General features: G+C 40.4%; 1 protein-coding gene across 2 annotated transcripts in view; it reads left to right on the top strand.

Annotated features, from left to right (window-relative positions):
* The first annotated feature begins 205 nt into the window (after window positions 1–205).
* The window catches only part of MRTFA (myocardin related transcription factor A), a 136340-nt gene continuing 109723 nt past the window's right edge, over window positions 206–26822 (top strand). The window contains exon 1 of one of the 2 annotated variants that reach the window (XM_061639221.1): window positions 206–503. The gene's annotated coding sequence lies outside the window, so the exon portion shown is untranslated. The remainder of the gene's footprint in view (window positions 504–26822) is intronic. The other variant, XM_061639222.1, reaches the window with a different exon arrangement.

Here is a 26822-nt window from a genome sequence, read left to right as displayed (position 1 = left end):
ACTTTTTCAAAATACATCTTAAAATCATCCGTAAGGAGGCAACAGCTCACTACCTAGATTGCTGCATTATCCCTTTAAGAAAGGCCCCTCCCCCTCCCTCTCCCTCACTTCACCAGCACGGCGCTGAAGCACGCCAGCCTCACCTTCTGCCGATGACATAATTTCTATCCTTTAATTGGCTGATTCCTTCAGTCACCTTTTTGTGCCCCGCCTGCCTCTTTCCCCTTCGTACCGCCCCGAGGCCGTTCGCGTTCCAAATTATTCGGTAGCCGTTGACGGGTTCTAGCGTCATTCATTCGTCTAAGCTCATTGCGATTGGTTACACGTATTGTCAGTCTCGAACGCTGCGCGTTGGTGGGCGGGAGCTTCCGTGGCTGTGAGGCGCTGAGCCGGCGGTGGTGAGGCCGGGTCTTTGCGTGCTCGGGGAAGTTTTCTGTGGGTGGAGGTGGTCACCGAAAGGAAAGACGGCGCACTGTCGGCAGCTGGGATGGAGTCGTGACCAGGTGAGTGGACGGGAGCCTTCGGCCTTGCAGGAGGGAAACGTGCCAGCCTTTTGCTTCGCCCGCGCGGGGGCTCCTCCATGTATGGGGCAGGGAACCGCCCCTCTGGTAAGCACGGACCGGGGCTCTCCTGGTTGCTGCGAGAGGCTTGCTTTGGTTCGGGGCGCGTCACGGTCCTCCCTTTTCTCACGATGTGAGGCTCGTGGGTGAACCGCACCCTTCATCTTCAGTGATCATCCCCAACGAATCGCTGCCCCCTCCCATTTTCCTTTGCAGTGAGTCAAAGCCTTGCGCCCTTTCCTACGAAGGGCCCTTTATTCAGTCTACGTGACTTTGGTGTGCCCCTTGCTACTAGCTTCCCTCGCTTCAGAAGTAACGTGATGACTGTTCTGTGTTTTCCTCCCCATCCCAGAAAAAAAGATTTGCCTCGACGAGCCGCTGAACCGTTTCTCGGTCAGCCACAAGCCTTCTGCTTTTCCCTGTAACGCCCCCTCTGTCATGTCATTTCATCCTTACTCGTTTTCTGAACGGGTTTTTTTTCCATTAACACAGTTTAAGCTGTTGGGTTGTTTTTTTTTAACCTGTGAGTCTGTTACAGCAACTCGCCTTAAAGAACAAACCAGTAGAACCATCACCAAAAATTTGTGGCTTTCTCTGTGAGCCAACTTTCTCCCAGAAAATTCTAATTATACAGGAGATGTAATGTACTGGATCATATATGTAATTAATTTCAGGAAAGCAAGAATAGCCTAATTCAGTTTCAAAATTGCAAACTATGATCTGTGTGCAGGACTATTTAAGATATGGGGTGAGCTAATCACACACACACACACCAGCACATGAAGGAATCAGCTTTAAGCTCGTATTGAGATAAATATATTTTGATGCTTCCCAGAATCCTGTGTTTGAGGGTGGGTGATTGCGGCTGGCTCACCATGGGCTGGAAGCCAGCAAGCACAGGCTTCTCTAGGACTTTCCCTGTTCTACTGCACGCCCAACAGTCTTGTGAATAGGATCATACACTTGCACTTAGTTAATTCATAGTTACGGTTGCATCCTCTTTTTCAGTATAAATACATAGAATCTCTCTTGGGTTCCTATGCTGAATGTATCTCAGCATCACATGACAGTGATTTCCAGAAGGGTAGCCGTGTTTGCTTGTTGCAGTAGATACAACAGTCTTGTGGTATCTTAAGGCACAAATGGGGAACCTCAGGCCCAGGGGTCAAATGCAGTTCTCCAAGTCTTTGTATTTAGTTCTTGGGAATCTGCCCATGCCACACCTCTCACCAGGCCTGCTGTGTGGTCTCCTTGAGTGTTTTTGCTTGGCTGCAATGCCTTCTTGAATTGTAATAATGCTTCTTGGTTGCTTGGATGGAGAGATGTGTATGTGTTTAAAAACCTCTGACTTCTGCGTGGCTTGAATGTACAAACATAAGAGTCACATCTGTTGCCTGGTCTGCTTTTTGCCTCTGATCACATCCGCTTTTGCTTCTGGGCTTGCTTGATTGGTATGCAGTATTCAAAAGGTTGCCCACAAGGAAATGTGGTCCTTAGGCTGAAAAAAGTCCCCCACCCCTGCCTTAAGGACCAACAGACTTATTATGACGTAACCTTTCCTAGACTTTTACTACTTGTTTTCAAACACTGGAGTGACATGTCAGATCGGTCCTGTGTTAAATAGTTTTTATGGTTAGCTAGTTTTGCATACTTGTTGACCTAGTGAATGTGTTGGGCAGTGGTCTCCCCTTCTGTTTTCATGAGTGATATCTCAGCAGTGCAGTTCACTGGATTTGAAAAGCATAGTGTGGGGAAAATGGTATTTAAGGATTTCTGGTATTGGATTGGGTAACAAAGCATCTAGGAATAGGTGGCAGAAAATGCAGGCGTGTGCAATGTGTGGTAGGTATTTTTAACTCTTAAGGCTGGAAGAATTCCATCAGGATTTCTATTGTACTCCATAGTTTGTTTTTCTACACACTGGCAATATGAATCTTCACATTTTTTCTTGTGTGCCTAATGCAGACGAGCAGTTGGTATGTGAATCAATATTAATTCATTTTATTTTAAAGCAGAGGTTCCCAAACTGTGGTCCATGGACTGCTGGTGGTCTATGAGCTTCATTCAGGGTTTCTGTGGCATGTCTGTAAAAATACAATTAAAAGTCATACACATCTATAATAGCTACAACAGGCAGTAAAATAATAAGTGGTCTACCAAGACCCTCAGCAATTTTTAAGTGGTCCACGGGGAAAAAACTTTGGGGACCACTGTTTTAAAGTATTTGTAATCTGCTTAATATTTTAAAAATCCTTATAAGTTAGGGATTGCCAACCTTTTGGACCAAGGGGCACATTCCGAATTTTGAGAGAGTGCTGAGGATGCCAGTCAAAATGTTTGCCATGGGGACGTGGCTTAAAACAAAATGGTTGCCATGGGAGCATGGCAAAGTACAAAAATAAAGAAAGTACAGGCATTGCTGCTTCTCTCTTCTTTCCCTCCATCCCCTGACAACCTCATGTTTACTATGAGAAGTTAGCTATGTCCTGCTGGTCCTGATTGTGAAGATACCACTGTTAAAAACACAAGAACCCTTTCCCCCCACAATGTCAATCCAAAATCAGGCTGCCATCTTTTATGCACTTACCTGGGAGTAAGCCCCATTAAACACAAAGACTTACTTCTGAAGTAGACATGTATACCATTGCACTGTGAGTTGAACTGATGATCACGGTGAATTCTCTGTTAGTGCCTAGACATCAGTTCCCGCACAGCAGGAGATGTGCCTAAGCCTTTTTGTAAAGTTTTTATGTTTTGCTTTTGCCTTTTGGGTAGGGAATTTATTAACATTCACCTGCACTTATTGTGTAGTAGTATTAGCAGAAAATAACTTCTAGGAAGTACCTCTCAGACAAACTGACCACAGGAAAGTTGCATCCTGGTAGCTAGGAATAAAAGGTAAACAAACTATAGAGATTCCAAGGACTATTATAAAATAAGACAGAAGCAGGAAAAGTGCACTAAAGGGGAGGAAAAAACAAGCCCTTTAGGATCCCAGGGATTCCTGTTGCTTGGTGTCCAAGCAACTCATTTATCAGTTACAACTCTGCCTTCATTCGTTGGCTAAAAACACTGACAGGCTGGGGCATTTAGATTGCTTAGAAGTGTACCTGCACATTTCACTTCATAAGTTTTTTCTAGGAGGGCTAGAGACTTTTTAAATGGAAGCTCAGTCTGGAGTCCCTGTCCAAGAACACAAATGAAGGCCATCGTTCATGGGCACCAGGTTGGCAACCTCTGCTCTTGGTAGTATGCAATATAAAACAATGTCCTTAAAGCAAAAAATACAACATAACACCAATAAAACAGTAAAGTAAAACATGTAAAAACAACAACAACCAGGAACTGGGTACATTCTTATGGGCCAGGGAAAACCTGGGAAAATTAACCTAAGTCTTTACAAGTTCCTAAAACAACTGCTGCATCACACATGGCAGAGGGAAGAGGTTCCATAGTACAGTGGCAATAGCAGAACATGTCCATTATTGGCTCACTGTGGATTTTTTCAAGTTTATGAGGATGAATAATTTCTAGGTTTAAAAGATGCTGTGAAGCAATTTCTGGTTAGGATGTATAGCCAACCACACTTTTCTTTTGCTTCTGAACATGAAGTTCACTGATGACATGAATCCTAGGTCTGTTTCCTGTTTTGTGTGGAATCTTTTGATAGCTGACTTCACATGTGATAAAAAAATATTTAGCAAACTAGGGGCTACCATCTGTACTTGCTTCACTCACCAACCCTACCTACACACCACCTTACACCATCCTACAGCACTCCCAAGACCTCCCCCCGCCTTTAGCCATCTCTCCATCCCCTCTGCCATGCTGGCCCATACCACTTCCTCCACTGCAGTTTCCCGGTGACCCTAGCCATCCCTCCACCCCCTCAACAACCCCACCCAACCCCACCACACCCAGGTCACCAGAGCTCCCCATGCACATACTGGTCGCCAAAGCTCTCCCTCTCCCTCCTAAGGGTCTCCAAACCTTCCCGCCAAGGGTCTCCAGACCTCCTTCCATGGGTCTCTGAGCCTGCCCCCCACTCACCTTGTGGCCTTGCTGCTCTGCTGCTGTTGACTTGCTTGCTGGGTTCCTGCTAGGCCCCCATAAGTGTCATGCTCGCTTGCTCGGTTCCTGCTAGGCTTGCCTGTAAGTGTCATGCTGCCTGTGAACGCTTCAGTGCAGGTACGTACCTGCGCAGCAGTGTTCATGGGTAGTGTGGCGCTTACAAAAATATATAGTAAGAAAACATCTCTGCTAATTACAGTGGGTGTCTAGGAAGAGCTTAATGTTTTTTCTGAGGGGTTACAGAAGGGATTGCTTACTGGAAGTTGTCACAGGATCTGCCTGTCTGTTATGATGAAAGCTGTATAACTGGGATGTATATTCCAATTTGCAGTGGAGGGTATACTCTTAGTCTATCCCTATGAATCATCAGCTTTTTGGTCTGTTGTGCAGCTCTGAAGGACACACACATAAATTCTTCATGTTGGTAGCATAGTTCATAATGCAACCTTTGATGAAAGTGTAAAAGGGAGAAATGGAATGTGAAGTGATGATGGGTTGTGAGCACATACTGTGCTAGCAGCGTGTTGAATACTAATAATCTCAGAGTTGCTATAAAACCTAGGAAGCTGCCGTATATTGAATCGGACCATTAGTCCATCTAGCTCAGTATAGTCTACACTGATTGGCAGTGGCTTCTAGGGTTTCTGACAGGAGCTTTTCCCAGCCCTACTTTGGAGGTGCTGGGGATTGAATCTGGGATCTTCTGTATACAAGGCGAATGTGCTACTACTGAGTTTATAGTCCTTCCTATAGAAGGGAATTTGGTAAGACCAGTGAAGTCCAGATGTCTTCAGAACTTTCTCAAGTGAAGCATGATAGCAAAAATATCCTTTGATGCTTGTCCTAGCATTAGCTGCTGTTAAAACTGTCCTTTTTTGAATTCTTTTGAAAAACAGTGTCTGCTAGTGATTATCACAACAACCTGTGACAAAGAAATCCTTAAACTTTATTATATGTTTTGCGAAGGACTTTTTATATGTCCCAATTTTTTTTGCCAGTCAGTTCTATTGGTTGACCAAGAGTTCTAGTGTGTTGAGTTAATTTTTCTTCACCTCTGTGATGTTCCTATATTAATGTATATATGGTAAGTGTTGGTTGTTTAGAAGATACATGGTAAGTGGAGTGAAAGAGGAGGGGGAGTGAATGGGCAGTAGAATGCTAGATGATTGGCTGAGTGTTTAAAATGGCTGAACGTATAAAAAGAAGAGAGACAGTGGAATCTGGGAAGTGGTGGTGGTGGATGAGGTGAAACTGAGTGGGTTGTTTTGGTGGGTTTTAGAGAGTTGTTTGCCAGGAGAGCGTGGAGAAGGAGGGGGGGTGGAGTTCGGATTAGTATTGAGTAAAACCATATGCTTATGTCCTTAAGAAGAAATCTTGTTATCTTTGTTATCTTGGTTATCTTTAATAAATACTTAATTTGGTTTACCAAAGGCCTGATCCTTGGCTGGGGTTTCACAGACCAGAAGGGAGGGTAAGGTAATGACCAAGGCTGAAGGGAAACTGTAACAAATGGTGGCAGCGGTGAAGAGAATAACAATACCAGTATTCAGAGTCTCTGGGAATACTAGTATTAGGACGTGACTGGTGGTTGCCTAGCAGGGGGATCTGTTGAGATCTGTGCTAGAGCGGGGAGAGAAACAATAAAAAAGGACAGTCCGGACTGGTGGAGTCCCTGGTGGTGCTTAGTGACAGGCAGTAGCCACGCGCAGGTAGGAACCTGACAGGGAGAGCCAGGGAAGGGCGTCACAACCTCCTCTTATTGCTCTTCATACTTTCGTAATTCTCCCATGTTGAGTCTGTCATTGATTTTTGTAAGCTAAAGACTCAGACTTCTTATGAAAAAATGTATAAGGATATTCCTGATTACTTTAGTTGCCCTCTTTTTTTTGTAATTTTACTTTTAGACAAACATATTCTTTATAATGGTGAGGTCCTTCAGTCATTTCTTGGCTGTTGAAAACTGCCTTTCAAGTCATCATGCTCTTACAACCAGATTGCTTTGAATTTCAGTGAGACATCTCTATGTCTGAAGCACAATGTTTTGTTTTTAGATATGTTTTTAACTAAAAAAAGAAATAGCATGTAGATCTGAAGAGGTTGGGAAAATACAGTAAAATAACCCATATGTTTATGCAAGGTCCCAGAATTTGATACTGTTGAATGCAGAATCCAGCATCCTGCATTCACAAGGACTTATTGATTGATTGATTGATTGCACTTGTATACCGCCCAATAGCCGAAGCTCTCTGGGCGGTTTACAGCAATCAAAAACATTAAAACAAATATACAATTTAAAACACATATTTTAAAACAATTTAAAACACAACTACACTTAGTAGTAGAGGTCAGTATGCAAACACACTATCCATCCCTTGCTGTGTCTTCTTGCCTAGGCTTTTATTCTCATCTGTCCTTTACTTCCCCCTTCCATTTACTCTGTTGAAATCAGCATTCAGGGATGAATTCAGCCTTTGTTCTCCGTTTTGCAGTATATATAAGTTGAAACTACTTTCATGTTTTAAGTGCAGCTGTTTTGGGTTGCATGCAGCCTTATACTTACCTGGGAATAAATTCCATTGATCTCAATATAACTTATTTCCGAGTAGATGTGCATAGGATTGCATTGGACATTTGTGTTTCTAAAAGCCATGTTGGTCTTACATATCAGTATAAATTCTAAAATGTTCCCTTTTGCTTGCTCATAAAGTATTGGAGAAAAAAATGAACCCTTGTTAAATTCATTTTGGACTATTATTTTGGATTTATCTTAGGGATGGACATAGTAGTGTAACTTCAGGAAACAGCAATGAATTCATTCTTGCTCTGAACTTCAATATCTTTTGGAATGGAGAAGAAAGACAATAGCATTTAATAATTAAACTAAATGCCACTATATATTGGAAAAGGTTAATTCAGTTATTATCCTAAGTGTATATTTATTGAAATTTTGTGCAGTTTAGTAAGCCCTTAATGGAAATATAACATTGATAGCTTGACATCCATCTTTGTGACATAATTTCAGAAAAATGTAAATAGTTCTAAAGAATTTTGGTATGTAACTTGCAATTTTAACCTTATAGTAAATGGAAATCCTTAAATTCAAAAGAAAAAATGGTTTGAATCAGATTGCTGTTTTACATTGTTTATAAATAGCCTGTTTTCTTATTAATTTTGTAACAAATCATGACAAATACGAAATTGGGTGTAAAACTTTTGTGGAGTCACAGCAAGGATATAATAAGGGAGTTTGACTCAACACTAAAATTACCATTAACAAAAGAGTTTCTAAATCTGTTGTCCCACTTGACTTTTATTGGATAAGTTTTGGCTTGATCCTTTAAGATATATAACAATTGTACTACCTTTCTTCCTCAAGCCTTCCCAGCTATCCTAGTATACCTTGCCCAATAGTGTTTTTCTTTCTTTTTTAAGCTGCTTCATATGCTGCTTTGCTGATCTTACCTGGTTTGGAGCAATGCAAATTTGACCTTTCATTAGTTTTAATAGCTGCTTCTCGGGGGAAAATGATGGGTCTCCTTTGGTGTGCTGGTTCCACTGGCTCTGTCATAAATTAATTAGTGGAAAAGGGAAGACTAGTGAATCTTGGTTGGTCACAAGACATCTATAGTTATTTGCCACTAATGATGCATTTGTATTCTTAGTAACCATAGTTCTGGGGTGCTTTCAGTTAGCGGCAGGGGTTACATATGATATTATATGCTACAGTGAAATGAGCTAGTAGTTGATTACCCAAGAGCAAGGAGACTACATTATGAGAAATGGATTCAATATAATTATTGCAGGAAAAGGAAGTCTCTTGTGAGATGAAAAAAGGGGTGACTAGGGGGTTGCTTTGCAACATAGGAAGCATATTGCAGTTGGGATGACTTGATTGAAGTTTAAAGAATATTGAGGACACGGAAAGTAAGATTTTCATTGATAACTTTAGCTTGGAAATAAGGTTTCCAGCTAATAGTGAGGGAAGTTCTGGAACAGCCTCTTGAAACAGTAATGTGTGCTAGAAATGTTGATTCTGCTAGAAAATGTTATTGAATATTTCATAAGGGTTGAAAAACATCTGAAGGTTATGAAATCCAGCCCCTTGTTCACTTGCCACTCTCAACAAGCCTCCGTCAATGTGCATAATAGTGTCTCAAATAAAGTGCATTCTGCAAAGAGGGACTTGTTTAGTATAAAGTCTGGGAATTTCAAGTTGTGTGTGACCTCCACCTCTTTTAAAATCTGAGCACCAATGGAATGGACAGATGCAGAGTGTTATAATAATTTTATTTATAAGCCCTGAATGAGAGTAAGTAGCTAACTAAGCTGCGTTGTGAGGCTAATGCATGGGAAGATAAGTCTTTTTGGCTTCTACCTGTGGCATTTCAATCACGGATCTCTTTTGCTTATTGTTATTTTAGTGTCACACTATGTGCTTGTTGCGCTAATGTTTCTTGGTTGTAATAGTTTAGGATTGCTTTTTTAAAAAACATTCAAATTCTGCCTTAGTTTGGGCTATTTCTGTTGCAACTGCTGAAAAGAATACATGTTTGAGTTCATATTTGGGCAATGCACACCTTAATTATGACTTGGTAACTCTGCCAGAGACTAGCCAAAATTGCTTGCTGTCATTGGGCTAACCCTGCTTGCTGTCATTTTGTTTTGAAGGTAGTTAGATGTCTCCACTGACTTTCTTCCCTGTATGTTTTGCAGTGTGCAATTTTGATTGCATTCTATAATTGTATAGAAGACAGATTTCCTTTTATGCTTCTGGTCATGCTCTTAATTTTGAAGTTCTAATTAAACATAAAAGTTGGCTCAGCAGTTGGTGTTTTAAGAGAGGCAGCTGAAATGTATCTTTCTTAGGAGCTTTCCTTCAAGTTCACTTGAAAGTTTTGAGGTGATAGGAAAAACTATGGTAGCAACAGTGGACCCATTCTATTCCAGCATGCCTTTTAAAATATTGTTTTTGTTAGTGGATAGTGCTTTCTTTCTCAGAATTGCCTGGTCTTTCACCTCCATTGGCTTGTCTCTGTCAGAAGCTTTCCCATTTTCTTTTGCTCAAAGTAAACAAAGCTTCTCCAACGTGGGCTTGATGTTTAAAGTTGAAGGTTGTTCAGGGTGGGGATCCTGCTGGATTCCTGAGTTTTGAAAAATGTTGCTGAACATTTCCTGCTCAGTTTATTCTGCCTTTGTCTACAGATGAGAAGATAGGACTGTGCTTAAAGATGTATATTCTAGTAATAACTTCATAGTTTTCCTGTGGGAGAGTGTTGAACTTCTTAATTTATGTTCTGCAAAAATCTGAGGGAAATCTTCAACACACAACATTGAAAGTTAGTACTTTCTCTCTTTCTGTTGAGTAACATGTAAGTAGCATGCACTTCAATTCATCCATGCTTGGAGATGCCAGGATTGAACCAAGGATCCTTTGTATGCAAAGCAGATGCTCTACCTACCTTTAGAGAGGGTGCATGGTAGTGGGGGCTGGACTAGAGCCAGTGTGGTGTAGCAATTAGAATGTTGGACTAGGATCTGGGAGACCATGGTTCAAATCCGCATTCATCCATGAAGCTTGCTGGGTGATCTTGGGTCAGTCATGGTCTCTCAGTGTAACTTACCTCACAGGGTTGTTGTGAGGATAAAATGGAGAGGGAGGAGAATCATGTACGCTACCTTGAACTCCTTGGAATAAAGGTGGTGGTATACATATAATAAATAATTAATAAAAAGGGGAAGATCAGCCACCCATCATCTGTTTATGTCCCCCATGCGTCCGTTATTTCTCACTTTTTTCTTTCTCCTTCCTCCCCAGCTTCCCACCTTTGCCCCTTCACAGCACTTGAGCGCCAATTGAAGCTTTTTTGTAAAAGAAAATCCTAATTGCGGTGTGGGGAGGTCTCAGCTCTTGGAGAGGAGAAGGTTAACCCCTTTCCTGCTGTGTCCTCCCCATGTGGCATTTAGGATTTTGAAAAAGTGAGGAGGGTGGGATGGGTTAGATTGGGATTGAGAGGGGATCCCATGGCCTGGAAGTTCCTTGCCCCTGCTGTACAGGAATTTGTAACATTTTTGTATGGTTTTCATAATGAGTAACACAGAAAACAAACAAAACTCCCTCTCCCTTCAATATAGACAACAGAAATAATTAGAAAATTGTATTTAGCCTGATTTTCAAGTTAGATGAGGGACCCCAGACTCTTGGACTTTACTTGTACTTTTAAATATATAATAGGAGAGGCATGTTGCATAGTTCTGGTTGATTGGGGGAAAGGGATAATAAAATTAACCTCCTTTTTTTGCATTCATATAGAGGCTCTTTCTTAATGCCTGCTGGAGAATTTCCATGTTGCTCAACTACTAAACTCTGAGTCACTAGTGGAGGCAGATAACCCATTGTAATTGCTAGAATACCAACAGCTTGGCCTGGACATGTAAACAATGGTGTATAAACATTTCCACTGAATTATAAGTTCATTAGCAAGTCAAGACTTCTGCATCTCTTACAGTTGACGTTATGTTCTCAGGGTAAAAAGAACTTGTGAAAGTTATTTTATTGCAGTACAGTCATATCAGAAATTTGGAATAAAGGTGACCCTCACCACCAATGGTGCTACTATCAGACGTGTAGTCAAGCAGTGAATACAACACAACGCTATTAAGAAAAATAAAATGCATGAGATTATTAAAGACCACTTTTCATTTTCATTTTTTACATATGTTTATTGACTAATCATGTAAGCCGAGAAGGGGGGCAGAAAACAGCATGGAACCTGTTGGGAGATCTCTGGGTGATTTGCAATAGATTGGCAAAGATTTATGACTCCCAGCAGTTCAACAGTAGCAAGTTAAAGGTCTTGACTGGCCTTATACTAATTTTGTATCTTTCAGCCTCAGTATTCCTCACCTGCAAAACAGGAGTTTTAATGGTTGTCTATTTATTTCATTTATGGTTTCCCATGAGGCATCCCGAAGCAATTTGCAGTATAGTAAAAACATGTATAAAACAGTTACATATGTAAAAACAGTTCAAACAATTGCTTATATAAAGCAATTTAAAAACTATATATATATAGTTTTAGGTTTCAGAAGCCGCCTTGGTTTTTTTCTGAAAAATGGGGGGGAAAACTGGACCCTCTTTTCATTTTTCCATTTTTTTTCTGGACCTTCACATCTTTAAGTAGGTGCTGGAAAGATAATAGCAAAGGTGTTTGTCTAATATAATTTTGGGAGGAAGTTACAAAGGGTAGGTGCTGCCACACTAGAGACCCAATTCTGACATTGTGCCTAACGGACCTCCTGACTGGATGGTATCTGCAGGATGCCCTCCCCTGCAGAGTGCAGTGATCAGTTGGGTATATAGGGGGTGAGACTGACTTTTAGGTATTCTGGTTCCCAGCTGTATAAGAGTTTGTACATCAATACAAGCACCTTGAACCTAGCTATAGACCCTCAGTGAGTATACAAAAGTTAAAAATACAAAGGGTAATGTCCAACATTAGTTGTACACTGTGAAGACTCATTGAAATGGAATTAAGTTAAATCCATTTTATTTCAGTGGGTCTGCTCTGAGTATGTCTTAGATGGATATCACCCATCTTACCTATATTGCCATGTGTGATATAAAATGACAACTTCCCAATTTTAATTCTGTTGAAATGATTGATACTCATTTCAGGAAACCAGCCATGTGACTAGATACAAGACTAGATAGATACTTAAAATTATTTAATTTTATTTATTTTTGGAATTTATACTCTGACCTTCAAAAAGTTCATAGGGTTGCTTACTAAATTAATACTAAACACAGAATTTAACATAAAAATATTAAGATGGTTTAAAAATATTAGAAAGGGAAAAAAGTTCTGATTAAAAACCTGGACAAATTAAAAAGGCCTTCTGTGCTGATATGACATTAATCTAAGTGCTAGGTGAATCTTTCTGGGGATAACATTCAATAATTGGGATGCCCCCACAGCAGAGACACTTCCCTCCATAGTTACTCACTACATCTTTGAAAGTGGGGGAACCTGAAGAATGATCTATAGAGACGTGGTCCTTCAGATGAGAAATATTGTGGAAGTCTATCAAGTTTGTTCCCATCACTTACTAGAGCAAACTTTCTTGTGCAGAATCTATTGCAGTGCGAGTTTGGATGGAACTTACTAGAAAGTGGGCAGAGCTGAAGTAAGGTGTCGATAACTTCTAGCTGCCGAGGCTGAGCAATGCAAGAGGTTTCAAAGTCCAGCGCAATATGAGGCGCACCCCTTCCACTCTTGCAAGTTCTCTGACTTTGGGGAACGGCCAGTGGCAAGTGCATGTGATGGCTGAGACAAGTCAACACTTAATAGTTCTTGCACTCCTTCTGTTTCTACCTTGTTATGCTCTCCTTTGTAAACAGTTAACGAAAGTAATGAAAAATTACATTTTGGTGAACTTCTTTGCTAAGTTGTTTCAGGGGCATTTGCAACCTAGCTTGCTTCAGCAAGGCAGGATAGACACCAATAAACCTGACTCCCTGTTGAAACTTTTCTATTTCCTTGTTGCAAAGAACATATCATTGCCAGGTAAATATCAGCCTGCACATACTAGATTTTTAGTTTTGCTCTTAGCACATGTCTTGACATATAGGAATTTTGTCATTTGTAAACTTAATTTTAACACTGATTCAATAACATAAGAATCTCTGGTAGCAGGGCTTGTGGGGAGTGGGTGTGGGGCTCTGAAGAGCTGCTGCCAATCAAGGTAGATGAATCACTTTGTCTGACATTTCCTTACATCTTTCATGGTCAGCGTACTGGCCAGAAGGCTGATGCAAATTAGAACCAAAAGTTGAGAAACAATAAGCAACAATGTTATTGCCTTTCCCCATGTGTGGCCACGACTGCTTTGATCTGCAGAACTGGCACCTATTTTCTGGAACTCCCTTCCTATTGATACTGTGCAGGCAGCTTCATTCTAATGTTTCTGATCCCTGCCAAAATCTTTTTGTTTAAGCACATCTACCCAGACATGCACTTTTATTATGTACAGTTTTTCTTAATCTGTTGATTGTATCTATATTTTAATAATTGTATTATATCTACTGCTTTTAAAGTCTGTTTTATTGCTATTTTTAATTAACATTTTATACCATTTTGTGTAAATCGCTTAGATTTTTTGATTAACTGGTATATAAATCTTGCTTAATAATAGATGTTCAGAAACAAGCTGTTCTGATTTTAAATAGTCAATTTCAGTAAGAGCAAATCTGGGGATAGTTCCTCAGTACTTTGCCTGAGGATTTCCATTTACATACTGCTCCCATTGGTGGTGCTAGAGCAATGGTGAGCCAACACCACACTTGTAGTTTCTTATTTGTTTTTAACTAGATCTCTGTGGTCTACCAACTGGAGCCAAACCTAAAACGTTAGAGTTACTTGTGAGCCTCCCTGGGATGACATTATATAAGTCCATATCTGAGTTACTGTGGATCACCAATTCTATCCTTAAACCCTAACAGAGTTTTGGGAGAGCCACAAAATGTCATGGCTAGAGGTGGCCAATTAATAATCTTGTTTTACCGATAAGAATGCTATTTAACCCAAGGCTAAACAGTGAATTGATGGCACATAATTATTTTGTATTTTCACATTTTAAAGAATAATAATTTGTGTCAGTAATCTTAAATAGGACCCTTGACTGGTGATAGAGCTGGAATTATACACCAATAAATATGAACTCCTGCTGAATTGGCTTACAGTCATGTTTATTCAAAAACAAACGCCACTGACTTTATGGTAGACAGTATAGTGTTTTAGGCAGGACAATATTTCTTGTGGTTTTACTGAATGTGTTTTTTTCTGTTGAATTTTTATGTGACATGCATTGGGACCCATGTGTGAAGGTAAGGCAATAAATATGAAAAATAAATGAAAGTTTACTACTGAGTAGTTGTGAATATGGTTCTTAGACCTGCTACTTCAGTGAGAACTAAATTCAGGCTTGTTGGGTGTCTCTTGGCTTTCACTGGTTCCTCATGACTCTCTGAGCACAGCTATTGTGCTGGTCCAGGACTGCTCACCTTTGAAAAGATATGGGATACAGCAGAGTAGGAGCTGGAGGGAGTTGTCTGTGTGTTGGCCTGTTCCACCTACATTCACAAAGGAAAAGGGATTCATAACATGTAACTGTTGGCTGCATAAACCTTTTCTCATATGTAAGTGATGAAAGCTGTAAAGTCCTAGTGTGGAGAACATCTTTTGGCTCCTAGCTTGTTACAACACAGCTATTCTGAAGCCAGAAGAAGGGAGGAAGTTGGAGGTCTATGTGGAATTGACAAACAATTAACTCATGGGTTATGAAGGATGTGCCCACCCTTGTACTACACTACCTTCTTAGTGGGCTTGCTCTCATTCCCTCCCCTCTTAGTTAAGAAGATTAATACAGACATGTTCCCTTTTTGTTTCCACATTTTGTATTGTGGGCTTGTATCACTGATTGGCATAGACTCAATTTTGATGCAGATCAAACAAAGGCATGTTAATGAGTGTTCTGAGTGGCTAATCACAATTGGATAATCAGGGTCCCCAAATTGTGGCTGATCTTAGTAGCCAGCCAAAGTGTGGGCTCTCCTTATTTGGAGAGGCCCTGGTCTTGCAGTGAGCTTTGGAAATGCTTGGAATGTAGTGAGAGGTCTTGCTACTTTCAGAGATCCTCTGAAGCTCAGCACAGTTTTGGGGTTGAGATCCCACCCTTTGTATTCACAATACAGAAAGGGCAATTTACAAAATGTGTCATATGCTGTGGGAAAGTAGCTGAATCTGATCACATACTTGTGTGACTTGTTCGGGAGATGAATATAATGTGGGCATATGTAATATATGCTAGTAATTAACTCCCAAAGCTTGAAGAGATGGCCTCAAGATTGAATTATGACAGAAAGTCTTGGCTTCAGAAGATTTGAGTATGGCTGGCAACAGAAGGTTGCTTTGTATCCCCACCCTCTAAGGCAGGGGTGGGAACCCTTCAGAGGCTGTTGGACTCCAAATAACATCCCCAGCTCAGCTGGCATGAATAATAGGATGATGGGAGTTGGAGTCCAGCAACAACTGGGGGACTACAAGTTCCCCGTCCCTTCCCAAAGAGGAATGTTCTTTTTCATAAAATGGAACAAGAGCCTTGTAGTGCTGTTCATTCCTTGGGAGGGGGACAAGTTTTAGATGTGGGCTATGGATAAAAAACACCTTTTTCTTCCCCTTCCTTTGTGAGCTCTTTCCCTGCTGTGCTGTATAACTATGGAGGCTGACAGCTCAAACCTGAGTATTTTATAGCCATATAGTGGAGGGGAGGGGAACCTAGTTGAGGAGATGGAAAAGGCATCTATCCAACTCTAATCCCCCACCCTTCAAGGTTCAGTGGTTTGAGCAGGTCAGTGTTCTCTTTCTCTGACCTTCACTTTTCTGTTTTTTTTTTTAACTGATGCATGAACATTTTGTGTATGACATGAATTTCATTGGTAGCTTCACATAATGCATCTGATTTCCAATGTCCTTAGCTTCAACTGCCATCAATCATCTGTAAGGTGACAGGTTCCCGTCAGGCTGTTTTGACTATTTTTTTAAAAAAATTGCTTACATTAAGTTGTGTATTTCTGTGTACTCAAGGAATCACCTGTGTATGTAGAAGCCACTACTTTATTTCCAGATAGCTCTAATCTGCATACCTATAGCTGGTATAGCACAGTGGGGAGGAGAGTCTGGCTGGGAGTCTAGAGTCTGTGAGTTCAAATCCCCGCTCGTGTCCCCTGAGTGTTAAGGGCCAGCTAAAGATCACCCCCACAGTGAGTGGCTCAGGGGTTACGTGCCCTGCCACCTGTGCAGCCATGGGCAAGCTGCATAGTCCCAAGGAGCCCAATTGCCCCCCAGCTGTCAGTTGCGGACAAGGAAGGGCTGGCTTGTGCAGCTGTAGCAAGCTGAGCAGGCCCTTGCCAGCTGTGGAGGACTAGCCTCAGAGTGAGGCAATTGTAAACCCTCTCTGCTTACCATGAAATCCCTATTCATAAGGTCGCCATAAGTCGGGATTGACTTGAAGGCAGTCCATTTTCCATTTCATTCTGCATACAGACTGATGGGTGGGTACTCAACCACCTGAGTTTGCTAGTAGTAGGAATGATGTCCATCTCATGTCAGCTGCAGCGACAACTATCAGGTAGAGGGTAGTCCCTCAAAGATCAATTTCAATCTCACCAGAGATTGTTGTGACTTCAAACTGTAAGCATAAGGGGCATGTTCAGGTTCTGGATCCGCAGCTTGTGAGATACCAGCTAAGTAATGTTCCATGTCCAGTTCCATTGGAGGTAGCACATAAGAAGTTGAAATCCAGTATAGGGAAATTGCCTTTGGAACCATAATTAAAAATAGAACACATTGGTGGTACTAGTTTCATTGTAGTGTGGTTCCATTTCAGAAAATACCATGGAATTCTTTTGCCCTTTATTTGTCACCATTTTCAGGAGAGTGAAGAGATGATAGAGTCAGTGTTTTTAGTGTTTGCCCTCTATGGGGGTCAAGCACCCAAATGATGCGTCAAAGGATAGACCATTCAGGCTCAAGTATGAGGATTACCCCAATTGCCTTGATGTATAAGGATCATTGTCCCAAAAATGACCAGGGTGAATATTCAGGTTGATCTGTACTGTGATTCATTGGCTTCATTACCATTGTTCTGAGGACTAGGGATTTTTTTTATGGAGGGTTTGATTGCATCTCGGTACATATGAGGCCAATCTGAAATCAAGATATGCTTACATTTCCCAAGGGGAGATATGCTGTTTTTCCAGGCAGATTTGGGCAGTAGCCTGAGGATTTGGAATCTCTAGAGCAATATTTTATGTTTGGGACATGTTACAGGTGAACCTCCCTGCAACCAAACACAACACCAAATGTTCCACTTCAGTATACAAGGGCAGTTTAAGAGCAGAGTTTGTTCAGAGATGCTTTGCATTATCACCTTTTATATATATTAACGTTGGTTCCTTTGTTTCGAATCCTCAGTCAGGACAGAACATAGGAAGCTGCCTTATACTGCATCAGGCCATTGGTTTATCTAGCTTAGAAGTGTTTACACTAATTGATAGTGGCTCTTTAGGGTTTCAAGCAGGGGTCTCTTCTAGTCCTACCTGGTTAGGTCTCACTGTATTTGAATAGCTTGAACATTGCCAGTATAGGTGTCATTGACAGTCCTGACAGAAAGGGGAGGGGCTGAAAGTATGCTTCTAGCAGTTCTAGATAAGACATACTAAAAAGGAGGATAGTTACACATTGCATTGTACCTTTCCTACACTTGAGGGCATGGAGAATTTTCAGTGGGTAGAGAGTGACTGTAAGTAGGCCTATGATATGGCAGCCAATATAATTGGTTCCAGTGAACGTTAAAGAAGGGTCTGGACCCTAAAATATGTACTTTAGATATTATTTTTTATTAGTAGTAGATTAAGAAAATCTAATTTGGCAGTTTTGAGATTCTTGTTAAAAGAAAATGTTTCTCCCAGATAGCGCAATCTGAAATCTTTTATAGATACATGTTTTTTTATCATCCTGTTTCTTTGGTTCTCATCAGGCTAATGACAAATAAATCTGAACACATGGCTACACTCTTATTTTATTAAATGATTTAAAAAAATCCTTTGTCTTCTGAATTGGATCTTCTTGCTGTTCAGACGGAATCTTTTGTTGTTTCAGTTTGTAGGGTCCGTGTGCTTTGTAACATGGTCCTCTTTTTATAAAACTCGACTAGGTTAAAGTTGCTCTTCATCAAAGTTTAGAATTTGGAACTCAAGTTACTACTCATTTTCACTGTATTCCTCAGATATCAAAAGGGTGTTGTATTTTCTCTTTTTATTTACAATACCTTCATATTTCTGTATGTTTTGGAAACAAGAATAAGGGAAAGAAGTTTTTGTACAAATTCTTCCCAGATGAATTTTCATAGCCATTATAACCTAACTCAAGTACAGTATCTGAAACCACATTCACATTCTACTGGACTCCAAGGTAGTTCTGCAGCATGCTGTTGACTTACCAAGTATTACCCTGTAGATGTCAGTGCCAGAAAAGAAGCAGCTGTTGGGAAAGCAATGCTGCTGTACATCTTCTCATGAGGTCTCTAACTCCCATCTTGGCAAGCTGGCTTGTTAATTATCCATTGTGGGACTGCCTGAGAGCCATAAATAAAAAGATTGCACTTAGTGTAGTCATAACCCCTCACCTTTCCTGTTATTCCTGGGAACTTCCATGGTGGCTCAGTGAAAGCATTGAGTGATCTTTGGCAGTAGGGAAGGCAATTAAAACTATGAAGTGATAGAAGGTAGTGGGCATCCTGGTCTGGAAGATTGTGAAAAGTCCATGCATGTGGAGTTCTGCTTGTGTGACTGCTTAGAGTTACTGAAAGAAGTTTCTGTTACAAGTAAATGCAACATCTTGTAATGTGGTTAGAGTTAAGGAAGGAATGTGCTCACTTTACATTTGCTAAAGATTTTCAGGCTAAAATGTATTATCACAGTACGGTGACCACATCTAATTGTATACCTTAAAATTCAAGTGCTAGACCTCTTGTTTAAATACTTCATTTTCTTTAACATGGACCCTCATTTGTTCAATTTTTGTTCTAGAACATGAAACAAATACATTGCGCATGTGATTTTCTAGCTAATGAATCCTTGTAAAAGCAAGAAAAACTGAATAAACTATGTTCCTGTCAGCTTTCTTCCAATTCAGGGCTCTTAGTCTTCAAAGATGATAGCATTATTTCACACAAAATAATGTGATGAAAATTTCAAACTATCATGCTTTTTGCAGTCAGAGTCTGTCAACTTGGCAATAGTTTGGACCCATTTTTCATGAAAAACCTGTACTATTATCTAAGCAGTGGTGTTGTCACAGAATGAAAACTGGAAAAGATAAACTGGAGCTGGCTGTTCGTATATGAATATGGGGTTACATCTGATTAAGTTCTACTTGGAGTAGACCCATTGAAATGAATGTCCCTAAGTCAGTCACATCCATTCATTTCAACAGCTCTACTCTGAATATGACTGGCACTGCATATGATCCATATTTGATGCATTCCTGGTATGTGGAGAGTGGGATATAAAATCTCGGATTAAGGAAATCAAGATATTGTACTTGGTATCTCTTTGGGAATGCTTTTCAGATAGAACAGTTTACAGGTATTATCATCCCTGATGCACAAGGCACATGGAGATGGAAGTATCTCCTGTCCCCGCTTCCCCCTTTTTCAAATCATCCACTTTTCTATAACAAAAACAGAACCCAGAATTTTTAAATGGCTGACAAAAGGGTGGGCCAAATGAAGAAATTGAAGATTTATTCAATAAGGGGCAGCCAAAGACAAAACAAGAAATCTGAAAAAAATTAAATCATCAAGACCGCTCTTGCTTTGAACTTAGACAAGTCAGCTTATTTATTGCGAAGTATATTGAACAGCCCTTTAAATACTCGATTTAGACACATAATTTTAATGCCAAAGGACAGAGCACTCAAATTTATAAAATATTAACAAAATTAGACACCAGTAATCTAATAGGATTATGACCCTCCGTGGCGCAGAGTGGTAAGTGGCGGTAACGCAGCTGAAGCTCTGCTCACGGCTGGAGTTTGATTCCAACGGAAGGAGGAAGCTGAATCTCCTGTAAAAGGGGTCGAGGTCCACTCAGCCTTCCAACCATCCGTGGTCAGTAAAATGAGTACCCAGCATATGCTGAGGGGTAAAGAAAGGCCGGGGAAGGAACTGGCAATCCCACCCCATATATACGGTCTGCCTAGTAAACGTCGCAAGACGTCACCCTAAGAGTCGGAAACGACTTGCACTATAAGTGCGGGGACACCTTTACCTTTTTTAATCTAATAGGATTACAACAGGAGAAAGGATTTGGGTTATGATATAGATCCCACAAAATGGAAAAAATATGGAACAAAGTGCCTATGAAATCAATTTTAGCAAGGATTAAAAAATCCACTAAGATAATTTGTAGATCACTGTTTTTAGATCTTATCATATAAAAACTTCTTCGAAATCTCTCCCTAACATGCTGATGCTGCCAAAAAATAAAGGCATGTATTTCACCTGTGGTGGGAAATTTCATTCAGTGGCAGCTTTTTGGGAGATGGTGTTCCTAGAGATTAATTTAATAACAAAATAAGAACTGATGCTAATTCCTTTGCTAGCATTACTGGGTATATGGGATGGGCCAAATGAAGACAGATAAATAAATTGTATTTATTGTTTACTGCTAGTGTTTTAAGTAAATGCAAATATTTAGAGGGGTTAAATAAGGATTTATGGTACAGTCAAATCTGGTCCATATCTAATTATCCTGATGCGCAACCTATACTCTGCACAAGAGGCTACTGTAAGGACAGAATATGCAGAAACAGATGGGTTCCCCATCAGAAAAGGTGTGAGACGGGGATGTATTTTATCACCCTATTTGTTTAATCTATATGCAGAACATATCATACGGAAAGCGGGATTGGACCAAGATGAAGGAGGTGTAAAAATTGGAGGGAGAAATATCAATAATTTAAGATATGCAGACGATACCATACTACTAGCAGAAATCAGTAATAATTTGAAACGAATGCTGATGAAAGTTAAAGGAAGAACAAAAGCAGGACTACAGATGAACGTTAAGAAGACTAAAGTAATGATAACAGAAGATTTATGTAACTTTAAAGTCAACAGGGAGGACGTCGAACTTGTCAAGGATTATATCAATACCTTGACACAATCATTAACCAAAATGGAGACAATAGTTAAGAAATCAGAAGAAGGCTAGGACTGGGGAGGGCAGCTATGAGTGAACTAGAAAAAAGGTCCTCAAATGCAAATATGTGTCACTGAACACTAAAGTTAGAATCATTCAGACCATGGTGTTCACGATCTCTATGTATGGATGTGAAAGTTGGACAGTGAAAAAAGTGGTTAAGAGAAAAATCAACTCATTTAAAATGTGGTGTTGGAGGAGAGTTTTGCGAATACCTTTGTGCAAAAAAGACAAATAATTGGGTGTTAGAAGAAACCAAAACCAGAACTATCACTAGAAGCTAAAATGATGAAACTGAGGTTATCCTACTTTGGACACATCATGAGAAGACATGATTCACTAGAAAAGACAATAATGCTGGGAAAAACAGAAAGTAGTAGAAAAAGAGGAAGGTCAAACAAGTGATGGATTGATTCCATAAAGGAAGCCACAGATCTGAACTTACAAGATCTGAACTGGGTAGTTTATAACAGATGTGATTGGAGGTCGCTGATTTATAGGGTCGCCATAAGTCATAATTGACTTGAAGGCACATAACAACAACAACATGAAGAATATTAGAGTTCAGTAAGGCAAAACAAATGTATATATAAATGATAATAATGTTCATATGCCTGTGGTGGAATATACCACTATTTGGAATTCTTAGTCATTTTTCTGCTTTAAGCAAGTATATCATAAGACCCTGAGGACAACATCCTGATACAAACAAAACAAATTTTAAAAAAGGGAATGTTATTACCCTTCAATACCAATAATTATTCTTCCCAAGGATTGTAAATGTAATGAATCACCTTTGTACAACCTTTTTTTGTATGTTTATTTTTTATTTTTATTCAGTGATACTTTTCTTTATTTCCTTATTTGTTACATGTTATTGAATTATATAGTTTTGATAAAAAGAAATATATCTACCATTGGCTGTGCTGGCTGGGACTCATGGGGATTCTAGTTCAAAACTTCTGGAAGGCACCAGATTGGGGAAGGGTGGAGTAGAGTAACATGGAATTAAAAAGGGGGGAAGGCGACCATATTTGTAGATACAAGAAGTGGGGCCCTACAGCAAAACGTTTGTTTGTGTCCTCCTGAGAGCTCTTGAAGGAATGGATTGGGTTGGCTGTCAGCTGGCCTGACTGATTTGAAGCTCTCTCATCTCAGGTGGGGCCACTGCCCAGAGCGGGAACAGCTTTTTCTTCTTGACTGATGCACTACCACCAGGAGGCTTCCAGAAGGTGCATATAATAATAATAATAATAATAATAATAATAATAATAATAATAATAATAAAATTTTATTTTTGAGTCGCCTATCTGGCCGAATGAACGGCCACTCTAGGCGACGTACATAATAAGTAGGATACAATATAAAAACCAAAAAAACATAATCAATAATTAAAATAACACCAATTAATGACAACACTAAAAAGACTAACCCACCCCAGAAAACCCATAGGCCTGCATGAACAGGTCTTCAAAGTCCGGCGGAAACTAGTCAGGGAGGGGGCATGGCGAAGATCAAACGGGAGGGAATTCCAGAGGGTGGGAGCCACGACCGAAAATGCCCTCTCTCTAGTCTGCACCAGCCTGGCCAATTTAGCTGGTGGGACCGAGAGAAGGTCTTGTGTGGCTGATCTTGTCAGGCGGCATGATTGGTGATGCTGGAGGCGCTCCTTCAGATAAACTGGGCCGAAACCGTATAGGGCTTTAAAGGTCAATACCAACACCTTGAATTGGGCCCGGTAAACAACTGGTAGCCAGTGTAGATCTATTAACACTGGAGTTATATGATCACGGCGACGGCTGTTCTTACTCAAATGTGCTGCCGCATTCTGTACCAGCTGTAGTTTCCGGACTGTTTTCAAGGGTAACCCCACGTAGAGCGCATTACAGTAGTCTAAGCGGGAGGAGACCAAGGCATGTATCACCCGTGGGAGCAAATGGACAGGAAGGTAGGGTCGCAGCCTTCGTATCAGATGTAATTGATACCAAGCTGCCCGGCTCACTGCTGAAACCTGAGCCTCCATGAACAGGTGGGAGTCAAGAATGACCCCGAGGCTGCGGACCTGGTCTTTCAGGGGTAATCTTACCCCATCGAACACCAGGTCAATATCTCCCAGCCTTCCCTTGTCTCCCACAAGCAACACCTCGGTCTTATCGGGGTTCAGTTTCAGTCTATTCCTTCCCATCCATCCCCTTACGGATTCCAGGCACATGGACACGGTCTCCACAGCCAACTCTGGTGAGGACTTAAACGAGAGATAGAGCTGAGTGTCATCCGCATATTGGTGACACTGCAGCCCAAATCTCCTGATGATGGCCCCCAGCGGCTTTACATAGATGTTGAATAGCATGGGGGAGAGGATGGATCCCTGTGGCACTCCACAATTGAGAGGCCAAGGGTCTGACACCTCATCCCCTAATGCCACCCGTTGACGCCTGTCTGAGAGATAGGAACGGAGCCACTGTAAAACAGTGCCCCCTATTCCCAGTCTCTCCAGTCGATCTAAAAGGATACCATGGTCAACAGTATCAAAAGCCGCTGAGAGATCCAGGAGGACAAGGAAGGTATATTCTCCCCTATCTAATGTCCTCCTTAACTAGAGATGTGAAGGCCCAGAAAAAATCCAGAAAAAACCGCTCTTTTTCTGAAGCCATTTTTGCTTTTTTTCCCCTGAAAAATTAGGGGGGGAAATGAAGAAAAAAAAGGATTATGGAATGTTTTATTTTAGCATGATGAATAAAATGTTTCATTGAATCTTGGTCCCCCCATTTTTCTCAGTTCTTTTTAGGGGAATGGATGCTTTATGTCTGCTTGACACTGTGGTGGACTAGCAGAGACATAAGTAATTTTCTTTGTTATTTATTTTATTTATTTTATTTTATTAAATTTATATACCGCCCCATAGCCAAAGCTCTCTGGGCGGTTCACAACAGTCATACATCAATACAATAAACCACATATTTAGACAATTTAAAACAACTTTAAAATTTTCTCTTAAAAAAGTTAAAAAACAATTTTAACACATACTAAAATGCCTGGGAGAAGAGGAGAGTTTTAACCTGGCGCCGAAAAGATAATAATGTTGGTGCCAGGTGTACCTCATCAGGAATATTGTTCCATAATTTGGGGGCCACCACTGAAAAGGCCCTTTTTCTTGTTGATATCCTCCGAGCTTCCCTATGAGTAGGCACCCGGAGGAGGGTCTTCGATGTTGAGCATAGTGTACGGGTAGGTTCATATCAGGTATTGTGGTTCCGAACCGTATAAGGCTTTATAGGTTAACACCAGCACTTTGAACCGGGCCCGGAAACATATAGGCAGCCAATGCAAGCGGGCCAGAATTGGTGTTATATGTTCGGACCGCCGGGTCCCTGTTATCAATCTGGCCGCTGCATTTTGCATGAGCTGCAGTTTCCGAACCGTCTTCAAAGGCAGCCCCACGTAGAGCGCATTGCAGTAATCTAATTTGGAGGTTACCAGAGCATGAACAACTGAAGCGAGGTTCTCTCTGTCCAGATAGGGACGTAGCTGGGCCACCATCCGAAGTTGGTAAAAAGCACTCCGTGCCACCGAGGCTACTTGTGCCTCGAGTGACAGGGATGGTTCTAAAAGAACTCCCAAGCTACGAACCTGCTCCTTCAGGAGGAGTGCAACCGCATCCAGAACAGGGTGATGGTTTGTTCTGGGCTTTTTTATTGTTTTTTGCCCGCTCCTCATAAACTGGCAAAACGAAAGAGGTTCCATACAGTTCAGGTGTTCCTTATAGTTCAGGGTCTTGTAGATCCATTTGTTACAAAAAAAAAAGTAAAAATTTAAAAAAGTAAATTTAATTTGTAATAATTGTTTGAGTAAAATGTACTTTTAATATACCTAATGTGATAATTTTATGCCCAACCAACTTGCACATAATTATGTGACAAGACTTTAAATGTCAGCATCTCTTCTTTGAGTAACAGGCTTGGCCTTGGCAGAAAGACAGTTGAAAAAGTATTATCTGGCTGTTCAAGTAGAAACAGTTGTATAAAATGATAGGCTTTCCAAATGCTTTGTTTACGCTTAAGAAGCCTAAGGAAAAGAACAATCTCCCACTCACTGTCTTGTAGTAATATGGCTCTAATTAGAATTAGAGAATGCTACCACCTTTATCGGTCACCACAGTATTATTGCCAAAGTAATAGCAGCTAGATGTCTGCAAAGTATCTTCAACTACACTTTGCAAAATAAAAGGTCTTGTTTACATAACTAAATGCAAAACAAGTCAGGAATCCTGCATCTTTAATAATTGTGTGCAACAGAGTTGGGGGGGTCTGTAGCTCTCCAATTGCTGAATCTTTTAATTTTCTTAATCTTTCTACTTTTAACATGTATCCTTTTTAATTTGTGTTGTATTTTGTTTTTGTTGTGCTTTCTGTTGTTTGTTTGTACATGTTTTTGTGATTTTTTACTATGATATATTGTATTTTATCTTGTTTGTTCACCGCCCTGAGAGCTATTCTGCTAAGGGCGGTATATAAATTGAAATAATAAATAAAAATAATAAATATTTTATGTTCCTGAAGTAACAAAGTGACTTTCAATCTGTAAAAAGTGCTATTATAGCATTTTTTCAATTTTTCTGAAAATTTCCATTTTTTTCTGGAAAAAATTTTTTCCCCATGGCTTCAAAATTTCTGGAGATTTCACATCTCTAATATTAACTCTCCTCCAGATTGGCTGATCCATATCAGCCAGATTGGGCAGCTAATTTGAAAATAGCTATGCATGTCTGGTTGATTTTTGAAAACATAGTTTGGAGCATCAGGGATGAACTTTGTGCATTCTGTTCTCTTCATGCTTTCAGCTCAACTATTACTTCCTAATTCATTCAGATCATAGGGTGCCCATTCGTTCTTGTGGTTGTTGGATTTAATGTTATGTTATTACTGTGGGAAAATAAAGTGAAAGGTTAAAAAAAAAGATTGCTTCCAAATCAGGATTTGATTCTCATTTGCAAACAACTCAGAGTTGAATGAAAACAAGAAATAATTTATTAAGCTTCCTGTGTGAGGAGAAGAGTGGAGGAGGATAGCTCCTTATCCTCCAAACTGTTTGGAGAAGGTGTCATCTGAAAACAGCCTTCAAATATTGTCTCAATCCTGACATTGCTTTGCAAGGGGCACCAAAATGCTTAAACAAACTGTCTGGGAGAACAGACAGTTTGTTTTTGTCTATAGGTAGCATGGCTTATGTCTAGTGGCAGATAACTGATTTGTATGATTTTTATTTCTTTTGCAGTGATTGGAGCTCCTGGCATGGAACTGAACTGGACTGATTTGTGGAAACTATAAGATATGTAATTTTCCAAATGGCTGGTACAGCAGAAAACCCAG

This window comes from Rhineura floridana, chromosome 8 (genome assembly GCF_030035675.1).
Source record: "Rhineura floridana isolate rRhiFlo1 chromosome 8, rRhiFlo1.hap2, whole genome shotgun sequence".
NCBI classification, from domain to species: domain Eukaryota; kingdom Metazoa; phylum Chordata; class Lepidosauria; order Squamata; family Rhineuridae; genus Rhineura; species Rhineura floridana.
The sequence above is the reverse complement of the archived record's forward strand: the minus strand, read 5'-3'. Positions and strand labels throughout refer to the sequence as shown.